This window comes from Centruroides sculpturatus, unplaced genomic scaffold (genome assembly GCF_000671375.1).
Source record: "Centruroides sculpturatus isolate CEXI.00-Female unplaced genomic scaffold, Cexi_2.0 scaffold814, whole genome shotgun sequence".
Taxonomy (NCBI): Eukaryota; Metazoa; Arthropoda; class Arachnida; order Scorpiones; family Buthidae; genus Centruroides; species Centruroides sculpturatus.
In genome coordinates this window covers 375,945-389,298 of record NW_019384989.1, presented here as the reverse complement: position 1 = coordinate 389,298, position 13,354 = coordinate 375,945, and the positions used below count along the sequence as shown (strand labels likewise).

Genomic DNA, 13,354 nt, shown 5'->3' with positions numbered 1-13,354 from the left:
CTTCCAAGGTACATAAAGAAATTTTTTGAAATTAATTATTTAAAATTTACTTGAATATTATAATGTAAGGAAAGTTAATTAGCTTGTAAAAGATTTTTATAACTCCTTATCAGATTTTTAGGTGACTTTATTACGTGATTACTGTAAGTAATTTTATTCTGTAATCTTTATTTATTTAATAAATAATACAGCATTGTTTACGTAAAGTATTAACGCAAAATAAAAACTGATAATCTGAAGTTTGTACATTCAGTCATTTGATAATCTGCATCTGTCTTTCTATACCTCTATATACGGTAATTTCAAAATACAGTAGAGACTCGATTATCCGACCCCCGATTAACCGACACCTCGGTCAACCGACCGTCCTAGTTGGCAAATTTCAAATTTCCGCTAGTGATGTGGCGCTACAATATTTGGCTATGTCTTGGCTACTATAATATTATTTTTACGTGTTTTAGCTGGCAACATTGGAACGACCATGAAAGGGAGCCAGTATTTAAACGAGGCATAATTTTCTAATTTTTAACGATATAATAGCGACGGTTATTATTTTAAAAAATTTTTGTTAGGCTTAACATCGATGAAAATTCAACGCGAAGTAGGTTAATAGCGATATACTAATATACTAATTACATGGGATATAATAATATACTACACTAATTATGGATTTTTTCATACTTTTCGGTTATCCGACTTATCAATTATCCGACCAACCCCAGTCCCCAATTGAGTCGGATAATCGAGGCTCTACTGTAATACGATTTAAGGTACAGTATATTTTAAGATTCGAAATGATTTATGGTACATCTGACTATTTTTATTTACTGTTGTCATTATCTATATTTGTTCTTTAAACAGCAAGGAAAATTTTCGGTAAAATCGAAACGATTAAACTTTTTCCCTGTGAACTTTAATGAACTATACCACTAGTAAAATTACTATTAAGGGAAATCTACCATCGTAAATTATTTGGAATGATTTTAATCATAATAATTGTTTCAAAATTATTTTTCTTTTACTTAAGTTTTTCATCAGAAATTTAATTATTTTTAATTAATTAATGAACTTTTTGAACTTTATTACTTGATTTCTTATTTCTTTCCTTCTTGATTCTTCGGAATTGAACACAAAAAGCTTAAGAAATAATTACCTATAGTATAACTAATGGTAACTAATAATGTAAGGTAAAACTAGAATAACGAAAACCAATAAATAAATATAATAACTTGAATAAAAACTAATGAAAAATAATAAATGGGCAGTCCTGTGTCAGCTGATTTTGCATCCTATGCAAAGATTATAATTGCGCCTGTTATCTTACAAATTAGATATTTTGAAAAATGAAATTTAAGTATAATAAATAAACATTATAAATTTTTTGCACACTATCAAAGGTTTACAAATTTCGGCATGCTTTATTATTCATATATAAAGTAATATATCTGTAATTTTTCTATAATCAGAGCCTTTGTTAACTTTCTTTTAAAACCCATATTTAGACGCGATAGCAATCTATTATAATGTTTGGCACGCTGGGAACAGTCGTTCTCTGTATTCATAGATAAATTTTGAAAAACGATTCTTTTATTGCGGGTTTTGTGATTTTAGGTAAGTAATATATTGTGTTTCATAAAACAGTTACTCAAAATATATCATTTTTATATATTTTATAAACGGAAACAAGAAGTAGTAATTTACAGAAATCTTAATTAAAGAATCGTAATTAAAGAAAGCAGAAACTAGCCATGAAAGCGAGGTGTTTAAAGCCAGCCATTTTTTTTACATGAGAACGGATTAGTCATTTTTACATTACTTCTTATGGGAAAGATTGATTTGGTATACATCCAATTCGGTATAAGTCCAAACATCAGGAACGGATTAAGGTCGTATACCGAGGTTCCACTGTATTTCGAAAAAACCGTCCCCTACCATTGTAAAGCNCCGCCTGTTATCTTACAAATTAGATATTTTTAAAAACGAAATTTAAGTATAATAAATAAACATAATACATTTTTTGCACACTATGAAAAGTTTACAAATTTCGGCATGCTTTATTATTCATATACAAAGTAATATACAATCTGTAATTTTTCGGTAATCAGAGCCTTTGTTAACTTTTTTTTAAAACCCATATTTAGACGCGATAGCAATTTTTACAATGTTTGCCATGCGGGGCACAGTCGTTCTCTGTATTCTTAGATCAATTTTGAAAAACGATTCTTTTATTTCGGGTTTCGAGATTTTATGTGAATAATATATTGTGTTTTATTAAAAAGTTACTCAAAATATATCATTTTCATATATTTTGTAAACGGAAACAAAAAAGTAGTAATTTTCAGGAATCTTAATTAAAGAATCGTGAAATTAGAAGCGTTTTTTACAAAATGTAAAAAGTCAGTTGCTAACCTATTAGTCGCGTGATGACTGTTGTTCCTCAGCGAACTTTGAGCTCGCTTCCTGTAAGAATAAATTTCGTACAACTTTAAAATTTTTAAGTGCAATCTTAGACACTTCAAGAAAGGTAGACATTATTTTCCGGCTTTAAACAAACCAAAAAATACACGTATTTAAACATGGTTAAAAACTATCGTTTCCCGTGCGCCTGAGAGTGAATTCATTTTAATATATAAACATTATCGTGTTAAACTATATTCCATCATACGGAAAATTAGAATACTTTACTATATAAAAGTGCTCATTTTCATTAATTACAATAGTAAACTAAANAAAGACGGCAAAAAACATCGAGTGGGCAGCTGGTTGAACATCGCTGATCTATAAAACAAATGTTGGCTATTTAAACTGTAAATATTTCGAAATTATAAATTCCATCACCACTACATGGACTGTGCACCACTTAAGAGTAACATGATATTATTTACTTATATATTCCAATATTCATTATAAATCTACCAACTATTAATCCGTTATTACATGAAATGGTTAACTTTCTTTATTATTATGCTTTTGATAAAATGTATAAACTAATATAAAACGAAATAAATGGAATTGTATTAATAATGGTATTTCTATTTTTTTTAGCAATATACTGAATATGCATCGAAGAACATTAGTTCTTCGGAAGAAGTAAAGCTGAAGTCAAATTGACAGACTTCCAGTCAAACCTTCGCTCAACAAACAACAACAAATCAAGATGTATTAAGCGCTGCCGAAATTTCTGTCCAAATGAGAAGGAGACTAGAGACAGAGGAAGAAAATACTTCGGATTCGGATAAACCATCAACGTCAAGACAATTCAAGAACATTGAATAACGAAGTTTACATTATTTAATTTTTAAAAAAAAATTTTCTTCACCTCATTCAAATTGAAAAATTTGTTTCTTCAGAAGCATACAAAATAATCTATTAAAAAATTAAGATTTAAGAGAAATTTTGAATTTGTAGAATATCTGACGAATATTACAATTGAAAAACATCACGTAAAGTAGCAATTTGATTTTTAAAGACATAGTCACAGCACAGTTAAATGAAATAACATTGAAAAATTTTCGTATAAATTAATTTATTGTTGAAATTATTTTATAAAAGTACAGTATTGTACATTTGCAGAACGATACTTTTGGTACGAAACAAAATTTAAAAATTATTATTTGAAATTAATTAATAGTTTTAATTGAATAAATTTACGTTTACAGAATTCAATGTATGTAGCAGATTTATAACTTATTTTAACAGTAGTGTAAGTGAAGAAACGTGGACTCACATTAGGTCATTAGATAACGCGAAATGAAACGACTGAACATTAAGAATAACTAAACTAAAGTAACAACAACTTAACTATAACAAGAAACGAAAATTATGCTTATTTTCTCACAATGATTAGTTTCTTATTAAGATGGTAACTTATTAAGAAACAATGTAAGTAAACGAAATAAAATTAAAGTATCACAGAACTTGGTATCACTCTACAGTGAAGCTCAACTACACGTGTAACGTTAATCTACCGAATTTTATCGTTAATATCTCCAAGACCAATGTATCGATTTATTAATAAATGAAATTTAAAATATTTCGAATAAAATCGTTGCATCGTTTTGGACTCAATTATAAAATAATGTCCCATTTTCTTTCTCGGCTGTTCTCGATACATTTAGGAAAAATAATTGGAATCGTATAAATTTGACAATCAGCGTTTCTAGATCTTTTGTCTGCACTGTATAGAAACCAAAAATTGTTTGTCTCTCTCTTCTTACATGTTTTCCAATCTGAAGTAAATGTTAATACTTATTCTGTATGGCAAATCTGAAAAATCTGCAGGCTCTCATATGATAGTGAAATGAATGTAGAATTATTATGAAGTCTGTTTTATTATGAAGTTATGCTTAACAGAAAAATGCATATAATGTGATATAAACTGAAAAAACCAGATAAAAAATGTAAAATTCAGCAAGAATAGCAAGTTAAATAAAACATTTAAATGCTGTAAGCAAAAAACACTGGAATAGAATTTGACAGAATAACTCATTCTATAAATAAAGTGCAATTACACAGACTTCAACTATTGGAATTCTTCGACAAGACAGTTATTGTCATAATAAATCGGAAAAATAAGCATCGTCACAGGAAAAACTTCGCGTTTTACGTTGTGCGTTAAACTCGTTGCACTGCATTGATTTAGTTAAACGTTACATCTTTAAGCGGTATAAAGGAAGGAAGTTAGAGACCAAAATTAAGCTTTAGTCTGTATAATGTGCGCAGATTAAAGCTCAATATAGACTGAAAACTACAATCCACAATGCGATTGTAATATTCAAGAGAATACCACAATCGAATTGTACCTATTGCAACGAAAAACTAACTGAAGTGGTGTTTGTTTAACATTACTTACCTTACTTTTTTGTTGCAATAGGTACAATCATATTAGGAATAGTTATATTAGGGATAGCTACTATTCTTAAAAGATACAACTGGCCTTTCAACCCGCACTATCTCATTCACACGCGAACAATGTTCCATCATCTACTCGCATACATATCCCTTAGTGGAACCCTTGAAAGCATACGCTCCGGGTGCAAGAATGGCAATTAGCTTTCCTTTGCTCTGTTTCAACTGTCGGTATATAGCTATCTTTCAACTTTGCATTTTAATTCTTATGCCATAACTTTCAGAACTTTTCATTGTTTAAATGTTTCTGCTGAGCTTTATATTATCAAACTGGTTTCAACACAATTATTATTTGTATTGTTTAATTCAGAAAATTCCATTTAAAGTACTTATTAAAAGTACTTTCAACATTAAAAGTAGTACCAATTTCAACACGGGAAACGATCTTAATGCAGTTAAAGTGCATAACATTTTTTAAAATAAGTATCATGTACCATCATGTGCTCTGAAATAAATAAATTTAATAGTTTTTCCTGTCGGAATTCGCAAACGGTAAATTAGCACTAAAGTCTTTTCCCAAAGATGAAAAAAATATTTCTAATTATCTAACTTTATTTATATTTCAATTTGATTATTTTCTAGTTTTTCTAGAAAATAAGCAAATTGAATAGTTTCTAAATGCATCTATAAATAAAAAATAATTCTATATGCATCTATTAAATGAAAAATGAAAGGTTTTAATAGAAAACCTTTCATGTTTTATTCAATAAGTGCATTTAGAAAGCAACTATAATGCAAGTTGTCAACAGGCTTCAATTTTGAAACATTCTCTCAACGTTGTTACTACAACAGAACACTTTAATTTAGAACACATTCAATGCTTTTCATCAACACTTACTAAAATTTATTTTATTTAATAGATTTCTAAAAATATTTAAAAAACAATTTTTGAAATTAATTCGGAACAGAGCCCTGAATGTATTTTCTTTTTGTGCTAAGTTTAAAAATACCAAGAAATAATTTAAGCCAGTTTTTTTGTCTTTTTAAGCTAACAAATAGACACAGTATGTCAATTTGACAGAACAATTGCGAAATTTTACATTGTCGTAGTGCATTATTAATTTCTCCTTTCTTCAAAATTTATAAACTAAATTTTAAAATTGGATTATTAATCCTGGTAATGAAATCAGAAAATGTAAGTTAAACATTCGATGTATTTTGTAAGACATTGCTTATATTTGGCGACTGTTCCCGTGATTCGAAATTGTAAAATACGTAAAATGTGTAATTTTAATTATTATCGAAAAAATACTATTATATTTAGATACGAAAATAAAATATTTTTGATAAACATTAATAAAAATATTATTAATACTGTATATAATGATTTACACAACGAGTTTTTTTTTGAAGAATGAAAATAGAAAACTTAAATGTACTATATGTAAAAAAAACATTTCAAAGAGAAAAGCATTTGGTAGAACACGTGAGGGTTTATACTGGTGAAAAACCGCTTTCATGCGATATTTGCGGTAAAAAATTCGCCCAGAGTTCAAATTTACGTAAACATATAAAAAGACATTCGAAAGAAAGACCATTCAAATGTAACTACCAAAACTATTTATATGCTGCAAACACGAAAGATAATTTGATGAGACATGTCAAACGATTACAACGAAAAGCAAATGCTTCTAAAGATATTGTAAGAATTATGTTCATGTATATTTTTGTATTTAAGTCCATAAATATTTATGAAATAGAATATATCATATTTATTAAATTAAAGTTAATATATATTCAGATAAAGTAATAAAATTAAACTAATTTATCAAAATTTAATTAATCGTTAAAAGTAATAATGGTAATTTACAGTGAAATAGTAAAAATATGTTTGTTATATCTCTATAGTAAAATCGTTCTTATTATTTATCAAATAAATTTCTTCAATAAGCGTCTGTAATATGTACAAAATAGAAAAATTTACAAGATATATTTAAATTTAATTTCATTTTTAAAATATTAATATTTTAATTTTCTTTTTCAATGTCTAATAAATAGAAACCACTAAAATCGAAACGAAGAGACCATAAATGTGATACCTGCGGTAAAAGTTTTGAATCCTCGTCTGCTTTTATATAACACCTGATATATCCTGAAAGAAAACGACCATTTTCATGTGATATTTGTAAGAAAACGTTCAAATATAAATTTGAGTTAAAAAGAGACATGAAAATAGTACATCCACAGGAAAAAACCGCATCTTCTTCCAAAGTACGTAAAGAAAATTTTTATCTTGAGACATCTGACTTTGTTTTACAGAACTAAGTGCATCAAAATTGATCTCCACTGATGTTGTCTCTACACGCAAATAGTTTTCCAAATGAACATCAGTAATTCGTGTTCTCACTTGTGATTTGATGTACTTCATGGGACTAAAAAGCTGTTGACACACAGAAGTGTTTCCAAATAGCGAAACCATCGACAGAGCATGTTTGTAAAACGCACGATATTTATCCTTGTCCAAATACGTTTCATAGAACTCTTCCAAACCAACTTGATGGAATTTCTTCAACGTTTCATGGTTTACTTACTTATAAAATCGATATGGTAGACAGGCTACTTGGTTAAAGTAGTTTGAATTGTAATTATAAATATGTTAAATATGTATTTTAACGTCGATCGCAAAATCTATCCAGATGCATTGGCGATAATAAAACGAAACTACAGAATAACACGGAACTTTGTCAAGCTGGACTGAAGGTAGTTATGAATATGAGCCCGATAGCATTGCGAGCTTTCCGAAAACGCCAAAGACCACAGAACATATATAGCTAAAGCTGAAGTCTCATATTAAATTTTGTCAACACCTAGCGTCGGACAAAAAACTAATTAAGTAACATTGAGTGTCAAATAGCAAGATATTTGAAATATCTAAAAATCTATGAATTTTTCCAAAAATGAAGGATATTTCAAATTTCTCTTAGCTATAATTTAAAAATACACGATACGAATAAACTCATGACGTAATGTTCTTTTGGTGATATGTACAATAAAGTTAACATTTACGTTCATTTGACCTAGCTCCGCGGGCCTCGTGTTGGCCACCCCTAATCTAGAATAAATTAATTGGATTTAGATTGATTGATATAAAAAAATTTGTCACGGTTTTTGTTGGTTTCGCCTAAAACCGAGTTATTACTGTATTGGTGTTTAATTAAGTAGCACACCGTTTCTCTTTTAATAATAGGAAATAATTTCAGCCAGAATTTTTGTCTTTTTAAGCTAACAAATAAGCACAATACGTCAATGTGACAAAACAATTCCGAAATTTTACATTGTTGTAGTGCATTCTTGTTTTTCATCTTTTCAAAATTTATAAGGTGAATTTAAAATTTTAATTACTTATTTTTTAAATGCAATCAAAGGTAAGTAAAACTTTCAATGTGTTTTGTTACACGTTATTTTTAATTAATAAGACGACACTTGTCATTCGAAATTATGAAGAATAAAAAATGGAAAATTTTAATTTTTATCGAAAAATACATAAACTGTATTTTACTATTATATTTTGATATAAAGAGATAATATTTCTGAAAATATTAATGACGAACCTAATAATCTGAAATACTTTTACACAACGAATATTTTTTTAAAGGATGAGAAACAGAAACATGAATTCACGGAATGTAAACAAATATTTTCAAGGAAATCGCAATTAGATGTGCACCTGAGAAGCCATACTGGTGAGAAACCGTTTCCATGCGATATTTGATGTTAAAAATTCTCCCAGTCTGGAAATTTAACAATTCACAAAACAATACATTCGGAAGAACGACCTTTCAAATGCAACTGTGGATATGCTACAAAAAAAAAATTTGATCTGTTATCACATGTCAAACGATTACATCCACATGCAATCGTTTCTGATATTATTACTGTAAGAATTATGTTTATGTTTATTTTTGCATTTAAGTCCATATATATTTTATGAAATATAATATATTATAAGTTAATAAATTTGATAAAAAAATATAACATTATGATGGACTATATAACTGGCTTAATTATTATAAATAAAATTGATAATTTACAGTGAATCATTAAAAAATATACTTGTTAAATCTCTACCGTAAAAATCGTAAATATTAATTACGAAATAATTTCTTCAACAATAAGCCATTATAATGCATACAAAATATAACGAATTTACGAAATATATTAATATTTAAATTTTTTTTAGAATGTAATAAATAGCAATTACTAATTAATAACTCATTTAATACTTAGATTCCCCCAAAAAACTCGAAAGAAGATCACAAATGTGATAAATGTGGTAAAAGTTTTCCATGGTTATCCACTTTAACAAAACATCTACTATCTCATGAGAAAAGTCGACCGTTTTCATACCGTTTTCATGTGATATTTGTAAGAAAAGGTACAAACATAAATTTCACTTAAAAGCACACATGAAAATAGTACATCCACAGGAACAAACAGCATCTTCTTCCAAGGTACATAAAGAAATTTTTTGAAATTAATTATTTAAAATTTACTTGAATATTATAATGTAAGGAAAGTTAATTAGCTTGTAAAAGATTTTTATAACTCCTTATCAGATTTTTAGGTGACTTTATTACGTGATTACTGTAAGTAATTTTATTCTGTAATCTTTATTTATTTAATAAATAATACAGCATTGTTTACGTAAAGTATTAACGCAAAATAAAAACTGATAATCTGAAGTTTGTACATTCAGTCATTTGATAATCTGCATCTGTCTTTCTATACCTCTATATACGGTAATTTCAAAATACAGTAGAGACTCGATTATCCGACCCCCGATTAACCGACACCTCGGTCAACCGACCGTCCTAGTTGGCAAATTTCAAATTTCCGCTAGTGATGTGGCGCTACAATATTTGGCTATGTCTTGGCTACTATAATATTATTTTTACGTGTTTTAGCTGGCAACATTGGAACGACCATGAAAGGGAGCCAGTATTTAAACGAGGCATAATTTTCTAATTTTTAACGATATAATAGCGACGGTTATTATTTTAAAAAATTTTTGTTAGGCTTAACATCGATGAAAATTCAACGCGAAGTAGGTTAATAGCGATATACTAATATACTAATTACATGGGATATAATAATATACTACACTAATTATGGATTTTTTCATACTTTTCGGTTATCCGACTTATCAATTATCCGACCAACCCCAGTCCCCAATTGAGTCGGATAATCGAGGCTCTACTGTAATACGATTTAAGGTACAGTATATTTTAAGATTCGAAATGATTTATGGTACATCTGACTATTTTTATTTACTGTTGTCATTATCTATATTTGTTCTTTAAACAGCAAGGAAAATTTTCGGTAAAATCGAAACGATTAAACTTTTTCCCTGTGAACTTTAATGAACTATACCACTAGTAAAATTACTATTAAGGGAAATCTACCATCGTAAATTATTTGGAATGATTTTAATCATAATAATTGTTTCAAAATTATTTTTCTTTTACTTAAGTTTTTCATCAGAAATTTAATTATTTTTAATTAATTAATGAACTTTTTGAACTTTATTACTTGATTTCTTATTTCTTTCCTTCTTGATTCTTCGGAATTGAACACAAAAAGCTTAAGAAATAATTACCTATAGTATAACTAATGGTAACTAATAATGTAAGGTAAAACTAGAATAACGAAAACCAATAAATAAATATAATAACTTGAATAAAAACTAATGAAAAATAATAAATGGGCAGTCCTGTGTCAGCTGATTTTGCATCCTATGCAAAGATTATAATTGCGCCTGTTATCTTACAAATTAGATATTTTGAAAAATGAAATTTAAGTATAATAAATAAACATTATAAATTTTTTGCACACTATCAAAGGTTTACAAATTTCGGCATGCTTTATTATTCATATATAAAGTAATATATCTGTAATTTTTCTATAATCAGAGCCTTTGTTAACTTTCTTTTAAAACCCATATTTAGACGCGATAGCAATCTATTATAATGTTTGGCACGCTGGGAACAGTCGTTCTCTGTATTCATAGATAAATTTTGAAAAACGATTCTTTTATTGCGGGTTTTGTGATTTTAGGTAAGTAATATATTGTGTTTCATAAAACAGTTACTCAAAATATATCATTTTTATATATTTTATAAACGGAAACAAGAAGTAGTAATTTACAGAAATCTTAATTAAAGAATCGTAATTAAAGAAAGCAGAAACTAGCCATGAAAGCGAGGTGTTTAAAGCCAGCCATTTTTTTTACATGAGAACGGATTAGTCATTTTTACATTACTTCTTATGGGAAAGATTGATTTGGTATACATCCAATTCGGTATAAGTCCAAACATCAGGAACGGATTAAGGTCGTATACCGAGGTTCCACTGTATTTCGAAAAAACCGTCCCCTACCATTGTAAAGCAATTAGCGGAAAATGGATAGTACAGGGATAGTAAAATCTCAGCTCCGATTCTGTTTTCTTGCATTTAGATAAAAGTAAAATAAAAATACTAAATGCAACAAAATATTCAGCAATCTGTATAAAACGATCGATGTAGAAAAATAAAGAAACAATACAAATACATGAGTCAACACCAACGTATATGACCTCACATAACAGTAAAAATTGTACTGAGCAAATGCAAACTCAGTATGCCACTAACTGCCTCGATTAGTCGCGTGATGACTATTGTTCCCCAGCGAACTTTGCGCTCTGTTCCTGTAAGAATAAATTTCGTAAAACTTTAAAATTTGTTAATGCAATCTTAAACACTTCAAGGAACGTAGACATTATTTTCCGGCACGGGCAACTATTGTTCCCTATGCACCTGAGAGTGAATTCATTCTAATATATAAAAATTATCGTGTTAAACTATATTCCATCATACGGAAAATTAGAATACTTTACTATGTAAAAGTACTGACATTCATTAATTACAATAGTATACTAAAAAAATAAATTATAAATGCCATTCCTTCAGAAACTTAATTTTTTGAATGATGCAGTTGACTTTAATTATGATTTGAATATACAGTGATAGTCATTTTAGTTTAATTAACTGAATCAGATTATATTATATACATTTTTAAATTCTTAGGCAACCGTTGAATATATTCAAGATGTAGAATATGACATTGTAGAGAAAAAGCAGAAAGAATCAATGGAAAAACCATCAATGAGTGATAAAAAATCTCAATCAGTAGAATATGAAGAAGCTGTTGTGGAAACCCTTAGTATCAGTTCAGAAAATACTGAAATTATGAATAGAGACGAATATTTAAACATGAACGAACTGGAAGATTTACCAGAATTGGAAATTTTTTCAGAAGTGATAATTGAAGGAATCGAACTAGAATGTCACGTCTGTGAAGAGAAATTTGACAACGAAGTAGCTCGTAGAGAACATGAAGCGAAATTTCATTAATTTGCAAAGCATACGATTTGGTAACGATGTTACAAACGTTTTAAATCATGCATTCTTTTTTTGTTTGTTATAAAAATATTTTTGATGTTTTGCATGCAGAAAATCAGATTAGTAATTAGGTTTTGTATATCTTTTTATTTTCAAAATTGAAATTAAATGAAAATATGAATAAATTTGTGTTGTACTCATTTATTTTATTCAAGTCAGGAATTCAGTAAAAATATATTTATAAAATTACGTTTAAAATTTCTATAAAGCCTGTTTTTTTATTGTGTTTTCCATTCATCTTTTTATGTTCTTCAAATAATCTATAGTTGTATTTACTTTTGACCGAATTAACGTAAATAGTCACTGTCTTTTTACGTTTCTATTGTATTTACATTTTAAACACTTTCAAACTAGTTCAACAGAAAAAGAAAATGAAATCGTTTGAAAATGCATAAAATTATTCTAAAATAAGGACAAACAAGTCGAATTGCTGATAAAAAATACAACAATGTTGAATTAGCCCACCTTATTTCAGAAGTCATATGTGAGAACATCTTATTGTTGCATAATTGCATAAAATCGTGTTTATAATATTTTTCACATACAAATGTTATCCAAACAATGAACCGAGTTGCAAAAAATTTAAGTCAATTTAAACATTCTGACTATTTGGATAACATTCAAATCGTTTTTAGTTTTTCTTTGGTGAAGATAAGCTTCGCTGTTGAAAACGGTATAAACATGACTGTATTCAAATCTTTAACATTTCGATTTGAAATTCCGTGATTATCTTCACAAAAAACGAAAAGACTTTTAAGTATAAAATTTCAAAAAAATATTTCCTCAAAAATTGATGAAACTTTATGGATTAATTCTACAGAAATAACCGCCGTTTTTTGCCTGGTTCGCATTTAATCAGACACAAAATCTTATCTTCGTATTCTTTATTTAGTTATTTACTATGCATTTCGGGTGTAATATTTTCGTGTAACTTGCACCCCTCTTCAGGTTTTTTACATTTTTATAAATTGGTAAATTCAATTATTACATTTGTTATTACGGTAAATTA

The 13,354-nt window shown here is 28.0% G+C and overlaps 1 long non-coding RNA gene across 3 annotated transcripts; it reads left to right on the top strand.

The window, feature by feature from the left end:
• Nucleotides 1–6,930: 6,930 nt before the first annotated feature.
• Nucleotides 6,931–9,353, top strand: LOC111632967. Of its 3 annotated transcripts, none has more exons than XR_002757978.1 (3): nt 6,931–7,119; nt 8,504–8,785; nt 9,136–9,353. It is a non-coding gene; the product is annotated as an uncharacterized LOC111632967 (long non-coding RNA). The 3 variants fall into 3 exon arrangements; XR_002757979.1 differs by lacking the exon at nt 6,931–7,119 and adding an exon at nt 8,166–8,228; XR_002757977.1 differs by lacking the exon at nt 6,931–7,119 and adding an exon at nt 8,211–8,273.
• Nucleotides 9,354–13,354: the final 4,001 nt, after the last annotated feature.